Raw genomic sequence first — 15,570 nt, 5'->3', positions numbered from 1 at the left:
TTCTAAACAAAGATCGTATGTATCATTACAACCAAAGCCATCGTCTAGAAATAACAACCTTTTTTCCTTCACCTCTCCATTTGGAGATAAGAGGCCTTGTTAATTTAACAAAACAATATGGTGCAGTTGAAATTCCAAACGGTAGTACTAAAAATTTAAAAAATTGTTTTTCACCCTGTTTGTTTTGCCATGCAAAGCCCAGGTAATCAGTATGTGGAGGATAAATTGAAACAAAATGATAGGCGCTATGAATATCAAACTTAAATGTGAAAGAATTTGGCTTTAAATATTCTAAAACTAACCTTAGATCTTCATACTTTATGGATTGTTTCCATAAATGTTGGTTAACTATCCTGAGATCTAATATCAATCTCTTTTTTCCCTCGGCTTGAATAGAAACTGTCAAAGGATTTACAATATATGGCGGCTCTATACATTTTTCAACTAATCCCCTATCCAATAAGTTCGAAATAGCCTCCTCAACAAAAATTGGTTCTTTCTTTGCAGAAAGGTTGTTATCTAACTGTGCCGACCGTGGTTTAGAATAAAACGGTAGCCTGTATCCATTTTCTATTATGTCTATAATAAAGTTACTAGATCCAATGTCTTTCCAAAATTTCAAATTGTCTCTTAACCTTCCTTTCACAATAATTTGTTTACGACCTGACTCATATTCAAAGTAATCAGTAGTGAAATTATCATTAACACCGTTACTAAAAATAGAATCATACTCATCTGTTAATTTATTGAGGTTTGCTGCTGAACTCGCCCGACTGGTTGAACTTGTTGAGCGGACAGTCTTTTCTGTAGTGTTGGAAGCTCCCACAGGAGAAACAGCACCCCGACGGTCCTTTCCTTCCACCGAAGGCACGAAAATTACCCGATGGTCCTGGAAAATTATGACTGTCTCCCGTTCCAAAAGTTGGACTCATCCACGACTGAGATGAACTAAACTGACCAGGATAAATAGGAGGCCCGGCAGTAGGAATTTGGGAACGCTTTTTCGATGCTTCTCTTTTCGTAACTGCCTGTTTCCTCTTCTTGAGAGCTCTGTTTTCTGCTTTGTTAATCCTGGACTCATCTTCGCTGTCACTAGCAACTGGATTCGTTTCGTATAATTTCACTGTATCCCACCCTGCCTCCGAGGTGTCAGCAATGCGTATAAGTTTATTGCGTTTTTTGATCTTTTCTGAGCAGTCCTTTAGCAAATTTGTAGCATATTCAAATTTATTGTTGGTAATAGCCCACAAAGCCTGAACACAGTCTTGATCAATGTCACAGTTGAAATTATATTGCTGCTTGTTACCTTCACGTTTCCACGTGAGTTCTTTCTCCAACAACTTGGTGACCTCAGATTTAACAGAAACGTTACTGTCTTTCACCTCCTCTCGCAAATGGTTCAACTCGCTCTTCTGTTGCTTGAGCTGCTCTAAAACCTGTTGTAGCACAAGTTCAATACCGCCCGAGTTTTGTTGTTCCATTTGGTCTTCGCTACGTGACATAATGTCGTCCTCCATAAGTAAAGTGGTAACTGTACACTTGAAGTGTCCAACGCTGAATGACAATACTTAGCGCGGAGCTAACGAAGTTACCACTGATCACGTGTCTACAAAGTAGAGACTGACCAATCAGGGGAAATCCTTTTCCAACTAATTCACTAGTTCAATCGTTGGAAAATTAATTTGTTAGATGTCAGGCCGTCATAAGAAAAAAGTAATTCTGAACAAGGAATATTATATGTTACATTATTGTCATTCCCGGAGCTATTATTGATCAACAAGTCTAATGCAAAAACAATGCTAAGAGTGTATTTTCTTGATAATCATGGACCCCATCCCAAAACTTGTATCGTTTCACTGAATGTTTCTTTTTTTTCTGAAAAAATACGCATCACAATTATCCTATAAAAATTCTTACCCCATTCACTTTCTTAAATCAATCGATTCACCATTCCTTCCTTCAAATTGGGATATTTCTCTCTAAGCTGGGAGCAATGACATCCGACAACGGTGTTTTTAAGGAAGCGGAACCACGCATTAAACTACCTCGCTTTCCGCAAATTCTTGAACTGTAGTCACTCTTTTCTTCTGTAATTTCCAGGTGTTTTTCAGGGATATGATACTAAAACTCGTCAAATTATATGATCTTTATCTCTTCTTAAGCGGGGTCTACACGGTCGAATGGTTCGTCGAACCCGGTTGTCGAACCTGCTTGTCAAACGGTTCGAAGAGGTGGGAGACAGTCACAAATGCATAAGGTTTGTGGACAATGAAGCCCCCGCACACAAATGTTGGGCGAGAAGAGACTTTCTTCGAACCATTCGATGAAGTGTTTGACAACCAAATACCGCGATCACACGTTCGAACATCACTTCAAACACTTGTCTGTCGAACCGCGTTTGACCGTGTAAATCAGCATTTAGAAGTAAGGCGCTATTATGAAAAAAAAGTGCCTCTAAACTAAGCTGAAATAATCTCCGTCGATGTCCAGTAGAATTGTGTGTATAAATTATGACAGCTGACGCATGATAAGCATAAAACATTTATTGCAGTCACGAAAGGAAAAGTGAAAAGACTTGATTGGGGATTAGATAGTTGGTACTTTCGTCTTGTTGTGTGCATCATCCGACTCACAAGAATAAAAAATATAAGCACATCCTATTTATACCGGAAATTGGATCCCTATACGATCTCTCTCTCTCTCTCTCTCCCTCTCTCTCTCTCTCTCTCTCTCTCTCTCTCTCTCTCTCTCTCTCTCTAATGTATATATATATATATATATATATATATATATATATATATATATATATATATATATATATATATATTCAAATAAGCCATATATTATAAACTTCCATCTAGCCACAAAGCGAGATAAAAGTTGATGACAATCCTCCCATAGTTATTCCTGTTGAATTCTGTTTATTTTGAACTTAGAATTGAAATCAACCCATCTCCCCCATTGTAGCTTGTTGGTAAGTTTGTACTTAGCTTTTTGATTAATGATAAATTTTGCACATTTAAGAGTTTTTTTTTTTTTATATTCAAATAAGCGATATATTATAAACCTCCGGATAGAGGCAGTTTTGAATTCTCAAATCCCTAGCATAAAATTAAAAACCTTATGTGAGAAAGATGGAAAATTAGCTGTTTTTGGATATATTAAGTATAAAGGAATCTTCAAGGTACAATGTCACTTTGCATACAAAACCCAATATTTCTGTTTCCAACAGCCATTTCCTCAGTTATCATGATATCTCTGTGAAGATTTGAGTAACTTGCAATCTTTTTGTTAGGGGATTGAGAATCTGTTCTCAATCCTACTTATATAAAAAATCTGAAATTATCCGTAAACAAGTCAACCAGCTACTATACCTGGCGTATGCCATATAAAATAAACATTACAAAAGCCAATACAATATATTATAGAGATCATGCAGTTATCAATCAAAGAGATTTCAAAAACAAAATAGAACTCCCTTATATAGAAAGTATTAAAAATAAAACTAGGCATATTAAAGCAGAGAACCCCTTTGTTATTTTTCAAATCACAAAACCATGGAAGCTCCCTTGCTAAAACAAAAAATATATCGAATTCGGAGTTTACAAAGTACCACGAGGAAATCATGAAAAAAGTACGTTGGGCAAACTGGCCTTTCTCTATCTCAAATATTATCTGAGCACAAAAGATCTGGCAGATATGGCTTTGAGAACTCGGGGTTTTTTTTCATTCATCTTAGAGACTTAGGGCATCAGATCAACTGGAGTTATCTTTGCCTTTTAAAAATGTCAGTCCGTACAGGAGAAAGATTCTGGAACCGGCCACATAAGAAAAAAAATTAATTTATCCGTAGGACAATGGAAAGCCAACATAGTAGACAATGCCATTCTGAGTCCAATTATCAAAAGGATAATCCAGCAAGACCGACCACCAGATAACCCTCCAAGGTTAAGACGTCAACCATATGAACACGCACCTGGGAGAAATTAAATCTAGTTCATCTTTCTACGCACTGCCCACAACCTTTTTAGATTAACGGAAATCGACCTTTTTATTCATAGATAAACTGTTTCTGTCCATTTCTCATCTCGCTTTACACAGGAGACGGTCAATGTGTATTGGCCGAAATATAGTGATTAATTTGATTTCCTTAGTTTCTTTTATGGGACTTTTAAGAAAGTTGTTAAACTGTTTGTTTATAGCCAGAAGAAATACACACAAATATATATATATATATATATATATATATATATATATATATATATATAATTTATATATATATATATCTTCTAGCTCTCTCTCTCTCTCTCTCTCTCTCTCTCTCTCTCTCTCTCTCTCTCTCTCTCTATAATATGTATATATACATATATATATATATATATATAGATATATATATATATATATATATATATACTGTATATATATATATATACATATATATATATACATATATATATATATATATACATATATATATATATATATATATATATATATATATATATATATATATACATACACAGACTTGATTGGAGTTAGTACTTTCGTTCATTGGGGACATCAACAGACTCAACAATGAGAATACTCAACAATGAAAATACATATACTGTACAAAGACATAGTATTTATACAGGAGAAGCGGATCCCCGCAGCTGTCAGTTTCTTGACAATTCCAGAAAATTCAGATTTTAGATAAAAAAAAAACAATACAGGATTAACGAAAAACAAACCAGGGCTTAGATATAAAATTTGACCTTAGATACAAGAGATTAAAAAGGGTTCAACCATATTCCTTTGGGTATGGTCATTTACCTGGATTGTTTTACTCGTCTCTGACCATCCAATTCTGTGACTTGATTCCAACCAGTGGGAGGCCAAGGCATTATTAAGACAACCACAAGAGACTGCCACCACATGCTGTTTTAATCTGACTGAAATACCTTTGGATGTTTGGCTGACATAGAACAAATTACAATCTGAACAAGGAATACTATATACTATATTATTTTCATTTCCAGAACTATTCTTAATCAACATATTTTTTAAAGTACAATTATAGTTAAGCACTACCCTAATTTCTATTTTTTTTCAAAAGGGGTATTGCATTAAAAAAATAAATAAATGCAATGGCAAACAAAGTAACAAGCCTACTTGGAAAATCAAGATGCTATAAGCCCAATGGCTCCCATCGGGAAAATAGCCCAATAAGGAAAGGAAATATATAAACTACAAGACAAGTAATTACCAATAAAATAAAATATTTTAAGAAGTTACAAAATTAAAATAAATCTTTCATATTTAAACTATTAAAACTTTACAAAAACAAGAGGAAGAGAAATAAGATAAAATAGTGTGCCCGAGTGTACCCTCAAGCAAGAGAATTACCCTAAGACAGTGGAAGACCATGGTACAAAGGTTATGGCACTACTCAAGTCTAGAAAACAGTGGTTTGATTTTGGAGTGTCCTCCTAGACGAGCTGCTTACCATAGCTAAAGAGTCTTTTCTACTCTTACCAAGAAGAAAGTAGCCACTGAACAATTACTGTGCAGTAATTAACCTCTTTAGTGAAGAAGAATTAAACGAATATACTAGCTTCAATCAATTATGCTTTTTTTCTTTTTCATTTGATGACTTGATACATACTTTGTAGCCATCCATTTGAGTGTGTACATATGTACGTAGAAATCATGAACAAGTGACACACGATAATCATAAATAAGGGAAGGGTACATCAATAATGCTTGGCTATTCATTGGCTTAACTCAGGCTGGTCGAAGGTCGAGGCAGTAATCCATATTAATGACTTTATCTAAAGAAATATGGAGGGATCCTTATTTAATAACCTGTTTCCGAGGCTACAATTTATATCTAAGTCACGGTCTTTTTTCCATTAATCCTGAATTATCATCTTTTTTCAGACTTGTGTAGTCACCAAGAAACTATATTTTTGTATTTTTGTCATCGCTAGTCCGATGATTTTAACAGGACGGAAATACTAATTTCAATTAAGTTTTTATCAAATTTAAAGAAATTTCTGTCAATCTTTGCTATTTTAAGTATTATCTTCCTTTTTAGAGCCTATGCAAAGAGCCATCCATAACATCCTGTTAGAATTTTTTTTTTTCAATAAATAACATACTTTTTCTACCATATATTTTTTTTTCCCAAATATAACTGCACGTTAAAAAAAACGTTTTGAGTGGGAATACCTTAACATGGTGAAAAGGTTTATATCGCCAAGATCAGCAAAGCTATACTATAAGTAAAACCAAACGAAAGTGGCGGGTGAGACAGAGTATATCGTGTGGAAATCTGTCGATTTCGGTCATTTTACCTGGACAGGGTGGATTAGAGAATTCCTGAAACAGAAGATGGATTAAGGTCTTAAAGGGGAGAGGCCTCGTTCCGTCAGTCTTCTTCATAGGATTGTTTCTCAATCTTTAATTATATATATATATATATATATATATATATATATATATATATATATATATATATATATATATGTATGTATGTATATGTACACACACACATATACATATATATATATATACATATATATATATATGTGTGTGTATATACATATATATATATATATATATATATATATATATATATATATATATATATATATATATCACGAAAGCTGACACGTGATGAGCATAAATATGTAGTATAGCCAGGAAGGGAAAATTAAGAGACTTGATTGGAGTTAGTAGTTTCATCCATTGGGGACATCATTAAAATCAACAATGAAAATATATATACAAAGACATAGTATTCATACAGGAGAAGGGGATCCAACAGGTGTCAGTTTCTTGATAATTCAATAAAAGTCAGATTTTAGATAAAAGAGTAATGCCGGATTATCGGAAAACAGACTAGAGCTTAGGTCAAAATTTAAATCCCACAATCTATCCTTTCATATCTTAAGCCCTTGAGGAATGAATTTTCAGCTTATAAGATTAGGACTCCGATCGTGTCATCAAAGGCCATAAATGTCACTTCAAACAATCCTTGTTTATAATTGGTATTTCATCTCTCCGTATATAAAGTAGTGATTCGGATAAGTAGTAGACAGTCAATCGACAGTACTTACAATGGCAAATTCTACAAAATGCTTTCTCTCTTCTTCAGCCAAGGAAATCGTTGATAATGTTCACAGACATTTTACTAAAGAGAAGAAAAACAATGCTCCTTTAATTGACGCCACAAAAGGTTGTGATCGTACCAGTGAAGCAACAGCAGTTCCAAAAAGGACTGTTGAGAGGATCATAAAGGAAGAAAATGATTTCGAAAAAGAATTTGGACAACGTATGTTCAAAGATAAGAAATGAATTCGTCCTCGACCAGTGATCGATCTGGATGATTTTGACAAGGATGCATTACGTCGAATAGTGTTAAAGTTCCGTGTTAGAAAAGAGCTACCCAACATAACTACTGTTTTGCAAGAAGCCCGCAAAGACATTAAATTTAAGGGTTGTCGTAAATCTCTTAGAAAATCTTGCATGAAATCGGATTTCATCATGGGAAAGTGAATGGCAGAATTTTTTTTATTAGAACGAAGTTATGTGTCAGCTGCAAGGAATAAGTTTTTGCATGTTATGAGGAAGGTATACGAAAACGAGAATCAGACTATCGTGTACCTGGATGAGACGTGGCTAAATTAGAACTATACTGTTACTAAATGCTGAAAAACAAAAGAGAGGAAAAAAGCAATAGGGGTTAACCCCCCTACCGGCAAAGGGGCTATACTGATAGTCGTGCAGGCCGGTACAAAGGAAGGGTTTGTGCATAATGCAGCATTAATTTTTAAGGCAATCAACGATGGTGATGACCATAATCAGATGAATATCAGAGTATTTGAAGAGTGGTTTCAATCGCAGCTGCTACCAAACATCCCGCCTTCATCTGTTATCGTAATGGATAACGCATCCTACCATTCGGTAATCATTGATAAAGCACCGACGATTTCGTATAGAAAACATATTATAAAGGAGTGGCTGATCAAAAAAGGAGAAATTTCGACAGATGACTTTCGAAAAAGTGAGCTTCTTGAAATGGTGAAGTCAAGTTCTTCTCGAATAGAAAAGGAATATGTGATAGATAAAATGGCCCGTGAAAATGGTCATAGGAGAGAGAGAGAGAGAGAGAGAGAGAGAGAGAGAGAGAGAGAGAGAGAGAGAGAGAGAGAGAGAGAGAGAGAGAGAGAGAGAGAGAGAACTTTGTTGTCATGAGGGAAGCAAATTGCACATAAAACTGTGATTGCAAATAATTCCAGTAAACTGAGAATTACAACTATAAAAATAGAAATGACCAGGAGTTGAAAGGTTAAGAGTTAATTGTCAAACTCGTCTCGAAAAAAAAAAGCAGGATTAGTCTAACACGCTAAATCAGTTAATCCGCAGGTCAGATTCTTCTTCATATCTTCAGAGGGGGGTCATGAAGGTATGCTGTCCGAAATATTTTAATGTAGATACGATGCATTGAGAAAAGAGCTTCTCTCACCCGCCACTTTCGTTTGGTTCTACTATAAATAGTCAGGGCCATCCATACTATAAAAATCCAGTGGCCAGCGTGCTGATGAAAACTGTCCAAACCCCAGACATGAATAGGGACATGTCTCATTCGTTTGTCCTGCAGTGCACTAGAAACGGCAGCTTTTGTTGTTGTCAAACAAAATAATGCAATAAGAAATAGCTGATGAGAATATATATATATATATATATATATATATATATATATATATATATATATATATAGATAGATAGATAGATAGAAAGATAGACTGATAGATAGATAGATAGATAGATAGATAGATAGATAGATTACTTCAGAGTGTAATTTATTATATTCTATGTCTATCAAACATCAAAAGTCATATCTATAGAAACTAAATAGTAAATAGTCTTTGGCTGTCCGTTGGGTCAATGTTAGTCCAAGTTAATTGGGCTAAAGACGACGTAGTAATCCATATTAATGACTCCCAATCCAAGTTAATCACCTGTACCAAAGGTCAGGTCCTAAATCATATCTCTGGTTTGGTCTTTAAGCACTCTCAATATTCATTTTTTTTTCTTAATCTAATAGTAATAGTGTGTGTTTCTGTTTCATTAAGTCTTGTGATGTCAACGAAACGAAAGTATTAACTCCTCTTAAGATTTTCACCTTTCCTTCTATGGCTTTATAAATACACACACACAATATATATATATATATATATATATATATATATATATGTATATATATATATATATATATATATTAGTATATATATATATATATATATATATATATATATATATATATATATATATATATATATATATATATATATATGTATGTATATATATATATATATATATATATATATATATATATATATATATATATATATACATACATACAGTATATATATATATATATATATATATATATATATATATATATATATATATATATTCTAGTCTACTTCAGCACAAAGGTCAAAGTCCTAAGACACGTCAATTCATGCCTGGGGTTTGACCAGTTTTCATCACCACGCTGGCCAGTGTGGAGTGGTGATGGTGGGAGATTTTCGTCTGATCGCTCGCAGTAAACCAACCTTGTTTAGGGTGGCCATGTCAAGTGCAGCTTTGCTGATCATGGTCATACGCAAACTCTTTCATTACGAAAATTAATATACACATACAATATGTGTGTATGTTTGTATGTATGTATGTATAAACTGAATACGTCGATGAAAGGCAATTAATATTCAATAGGGATAATCTACGATATGGAATCGGATAAAGATAAGTATTAATCTGTGACATACGTAAGGACCACATTTCGAACAGTGAGCTGTAATCAGGGTGTGTGTATACTGAATGCGCGTATATGTGTGTGATTGTGTGCGCGCGCGCTCGTGTAGAAAGCTAACACGTGACGTCCATAAATATGTAGCCTATTATAGCAACGTAAGAAATATTAAAAAGGCTTGAGCGAAGTTAGGCACTTTCGTCTTTTTAGTAACATCATCCGACTTATAATGTGGGTCAATGATGTCACCTAAAGACAAAGGTACCTAATTCCAATCAAGCCTTTTCACTTTTCCTTGCATGACTATAACACCCAAGCGCACGCGCGTGCATATATATATATATATATATATATATATATATATATATATATATATATATATATATATACATTTATTTATATATATACATATATATACATATATGTCTTACTTATAACTGTAATCGAACAGTTTAACATGTTTTTTCAAAAAGGCCCATAAAAGAAACACAGGAAATATGAATAAATCACACTATATTTCGGTCAATAAACATCGACCCTCTTCAGGATGTAAAGTAAAAATGAGGGATACAGTGGAGAGTGACGGTTTATATATGAAAGCAAAAGGGTGTGTTCAATTGTTCTATAGTTGTTATAATTGCTGGAAGGATTAGCCAAATTTAATTACATCCAGGTGCGTCTTCTTATTGTTGAGCCGTTTGGAGGAAGTCTTGACCTCTGATGCATGTCTGGTGGTCGGTCTCCGTGGATTATCTTCTTAATGATACGTTGGGCAAACGGGCCGTTCGCTATCTCAAAGATTATCCGAACACAAAAGATGTGTTAGATATGGCTATGAAAACTCGGGGATTTTCGTCCACCTTAGGGATTTAGGGCACCAGATTAACTGGAGTGAGTCGTCTTTGCTTTTTAAGAGCATCTGTCCGTACAAAAGGAAAATCCTGGAATCAGCCATCATAAATCAATCAAACACAATGAACCTATCTGGGGGCCAATGGAAAGCTGACACAGTGGACAATACTCTTCTCAACCCTATCATTAAGAAGATAATCCACGGAGACCGACCACCAGACATGCATCAGAGGTCAAGACTTCCTCCAAGCGGCTCAACAATAAGAAGACGCACCTGGATGTAATTAAATTTGGCTAATCCTTCCAGCAATTATAACAACTATAGAACAATTGAACACACCCTTTTGCTTTCATATATAAACCGTCACTCTCCACTGTATCCCTCATTTTTACTTTACATCCTGAAGAGGGTCGATGTTTATTGACCGAAATATAGTGTGATTTATTCATATATATATATATGTATGTATGTGTGTGTGTGTGTGTGTGTGTGTGTGTGTGTGTGTGTGTGTGTGTGTGTGTGTGTACGCTTAGAAACAAGAACGATGACACGCGATGAGCATGAAATATATATCATAGCCACGAAAGGAAAAAATAAGACTTAACTGGAGTTAGTACTTTCGTCCATTAGTAATATCGACAGTCTCACAATGAGAATAAATATACAAAGAGATCGATTCTATATAGAAGAATGGGCTCCTTCAGCTGTCAGTATATTGTAATATCCTCTCATCTAAAATCTGGAATTATCGAGAAACTGGCAGCTCTGAGATCCCATAGTCCTGTATAAATACGATTTCTTTATATACTATTCTCATTGTGATTCCATCGATTTCACTAATGGACGAAAGTACTAACTCCAGTCAAGTCTTTTCATTTTTTCTTTCCTGGTTATATTACACATTTTCTGTTCATCATGTGATATATATACATACATATATATATATATATATATATATATATATATATATATATATATATATATATATATACATGGTTGAGGACTATGAAGCCTGAAGTAGGAGATGATGAATGGAGAAGTAGTGAATTAAAAGCTCAAAATAAGAGTACTGGCGAAATCTAACCGAGGCCCTTTGCGTCAATAGGCATAGGAGGAGATGATGATGATGATGATGATACATACAGTATATATATATATATATATATATATATATATATATATATATATATATATATATATGTGTGTGTGTGTGTGTGTGTGTGTGTGTGTGTGGAATAAAAACGCTACATACCCAAACAAGGGGGACAAAAGGGGATGGTTTTAATATCTACCAATAATGATTTTTGCAGAACACAAATATATATAATAATTAGATTTTCTGGCTAATGACCAATTAAGAAATATTCCTCAGGTTCTGTCTAAGCCTCCAGGATTAGAAGTTCTTATCTTCTCAAGAGACAGGATCCAGAAACAAATGGTTGATGTTATATTTTTTCATCAGATCAGCTCCCAAGACTTCCAGGTTAAAAAAGTTATCCTTTGTGAACTGATTTACTAATAATTCGAAAACATGTTGCTGGTTAAATCTACTAAGCACTGGCCACTGTATTCCAATAGAGAGGCGAGGTTTTAAAGGTGTGTTGTCATATCCTTCCGTTGTAATAAAAACTAAAGGGGCACTCAGTAGAGCGCAAATCTCCGCCACGTCAGGTTATTTTCGACCTTAACCTTTGACCTTAATATGTATTAATTGGCGTGGATTTTCATACACTCAAATATGTAAGTTTGAAGTCTCTGTGACAACGATGTCCAAACTTATGGCTGATTACGTGAATTGGACAATTTGCTTGACCTTGACCTTCCAAAATTTAATAATTTCCAGCACTTTATATAGCAGTTAATTCCCGGAAGATTCATTACTGTACGATTAAAACTGCGGCCAGGAAACTTTTCACAAACAAACACACTAACAGGGGAGAAAACATAACCTCCTTCCAACTTCGTTGGCGGAGGTAACAACAATACGTTACACTTCACACGTCACTATGCTTGCAAAGAATGAATGACACTTACAATATATCAAGCAACTCGATATTTTTTTAATAAATTATAGTTACATGGCATCTGTCAAAATTGTCGTCAACATAAACGTCGTTGGCAACTGGAAAGCATTCCAGCTATTTGTTTTATTTCATATATTATTTAAGTCCACCCACTCTTTTCAAGTCCAAAAAGGGTTGTCACGAAAACAGAAATTAAAAACAAATTGTCCTTTTAATTTGGTTTATCTATTTGCAATTTATTCATAAATAGGGAGCATAAACTTGTAATTATACGCGTTTTTTTATATAATTTTAATAAATTACGCGAGGAAAACGAATTCTGGTGTGAGGTAATGACGTTGAAGTGGGGGGGGGGAGGTAGGAGATCGACCCAAACCGGGGTAATCCTCAACACGAATATCCAGGAATACCTCCTCCCCATATCCCTCCTCCCCCCACAAACTATAATCCTCAAACAACGACCTGCGATCCTATCCCCCCCCCCTACTCTCTGTCTCCACTCCACTCTGGTTGACTGACCGCCAGTTCTGTCTGTGCTATGATAACGACAACATCGTAAGAGAAGAATATCGACTTTCCCCGAAGTATAATTTGTCTGTGTGTGTTTTCTTCATCGAGCGATACTGGATAGCAGGTTGCAACGGTGCGTCTTCGCTGGTTCTTGTCTGGAGGTAAGTACAAAATATACATTTCCTTTTCCATTACTCAATATTTTAACAATGAAAAGCTAATTGAAACTGAAAATCTATAATGATTCGCCTATCCCTGTTATGAAGGTAAGTACCAATGGTAATGTTTTTCCTTAAAATTGTATGTATACAGTTGAGCAAAGTGTATTAGACAATTAAGGAATAAATAATTGGAAATTACACTATGTAATCTCGAAAGTCTATTGTCGTCAACACCGAAGGTGTCTTTAGAAGTTTAACAATATCTGAATTTTTACGAATTTTGAGCTAAAATTATCATTTATTATAACGCCTTTTTTTTTAGAGAGAGAGTTTACAACCTATTTTCAATGGTGTCTTTTAGTATAGCAAAAGCCTCTTACGACCCTTATACATCCATTCACTGTTATATAATATATACATCTGTAGAATTTTACTTCGATTCAACTCTTCAGAAAATTATCAGTGGCTACATCGACCCCCCCTCTCTCTCTCTCTCTCTCTCTCTCTCTCTCTCTCTCTCTCTCTCTCTCTCTCTCTCTCTCTCTCTTTATACCACTTGATAATATCCTTATTGTGTGCCATTCATCCACCTAAGATAGCCCATTAAAATACGTTATATACATACACACACATATATATATACATATATATATATATTATATATATATATATATATATATATATATATATATATATATATATTACCTTCTCCCTTTTCCCGTTATATCTACACATAATCAGTATGAATATATTAAAGTTACAAAAGAAATCTTTCTCCTTTTTACCAAGAAGCCGAACGGGCAGGAAACCGAATACACAGGAAGCCGAACGGCGAAAATCCTGGAATAAATGTTGCCAGACATTTACTGTAAAAAAAAAAGCGATATATTGAGGTAAAAGAGTGTTATTACGGTCACCAACCCGTAAAAGATAATAACAGAGTAGGGTAAAATTACGGTCGCCCAAAAAGATAATAATGCGGTTGGGTAAAATTACGGTCGCCTGTATTTTACTGAAATATGGTTGAGAACAGTATATTTTTACGGACAATTTCCTGTTAAAATTACTGTTTTTTTTTAAAAACATTGAAGGGGATCTGTTATAATGCTTTGGCCTCCCACTGGCCAGGATTTAAGTCATAGAACCGGCTGCTCAGACGAGTAAAATAATCCATGTAAATGACTATACCCAAAGGAATATTGTTGAATACTTTTAATCTCCTGTACAAAATGTAAAGATTTAAACCTAAGCCCTGGTCAGTTTTCTGTTAATCCTGTATTATCCTCTTATCTAAAATCTAACTTATCAGGAATTATCTAGGAACTGACAGCTGTAGGATCACATTCTTCAGTATAAATACGATATCTTTGTTTATTCAAATAAGACAAAAGTAACTCCAATCAAGTCTTTTCATTTTTCCTTTCGTGGCTATGTATAATAATGTAAATATGTTGTATATTATTATAATACATATTGACGGGGGCTCTGTTAGATTTCGCCAGTCGTCTCTATCTTGAGCTTTTAATTCAATACTTCTCCATTCATCATCTCTTACTTCGCGCTTCATAGACCTCAGCCATGTAGGCCTGTGTCTTCCAACTCTTCTAGTGCCTTATATAATATATATATATATATATATATATATATAAATATATATATATATATATATATATATATATATATATATATATATATATATATATATATATATATATATGGATAAATATCAACACAACATCGTGTTCAAATAGAAATAAATTTCTACCTCATACTTCGGATCGAAACCAACCATGCCACGAGAGGCCATGGTTGGTTTCGACCTGGCCTTTCATTAGAAGGGGCTAGCGTTCGATCCCAAGTATGAGGTAGAAATTTATATATATGTATATGTATATATATATAAATATATATGTATATATATATATATATATATATATATAACCAAGAAAGGAAAAAATGAACACTTGATTAGAATTAGTAGTAAGGTCCATTAGTAACATCGACGGATTCACAATGTGACTACATATACAAAGAGATCACATTTATACAGGAGAAGGGGATCTCACAGCTGTCAGATTCTTGATTATTCCAGCTGTGGGTCCCCTTCTGTATAAATACGATGTCTTTGTATATGAACTCTCATTGTTGAGTTCGTCGACTCGCTAATGGACGAAAGTACTAACTCCAATCGTCTTTTTATTTTTTCTTTCTTGGCTTTCG

At 34.2% G+C, this 15,570-nt stretch overlaps 1 protein-coding gene across 1 annotated transcript in view; it reads left to right on the top strand.

Moving 5' to 3' along the window:
• The first annotated feature begins 13,179 nt into the window (after positions 1-13,179).
• LOC137617716 (zinc finger protein 585A-like) overlaps positions 13,180-15,570 on the top strand; it is a 45,923-nt gene continuing 43,532 nt past the window's right edge. Inside the window, exon 1 of the mRNA XM_068347713.1 lies at positions 13,180-13,350. The gene's annotated coding sequence lies outside the window, so the exon portion shown is untranslated. The remainder of the gene's footprint in view (positions 13,351-15,570) is intronic.

The sequence above is a fragment of the Palaemon carinicauda genome, chromosome 23 (genome assembly GCF_036898095.1).
Source record: "Palaemon carinicauda isolate YSFRI2023 chromosome 23, ASM3689809v2, whole genome shotgun sequence".
Lineage (NCBI taxonomy): Eukaryota > Metazoa > Arthropoda > Malacostraca > Decapoda > Palaemonidae > Palaemon > Palaemon carinicauda.
This window is presented reverse-complemented; position numbering and strand designations above follow the sequence as displayed.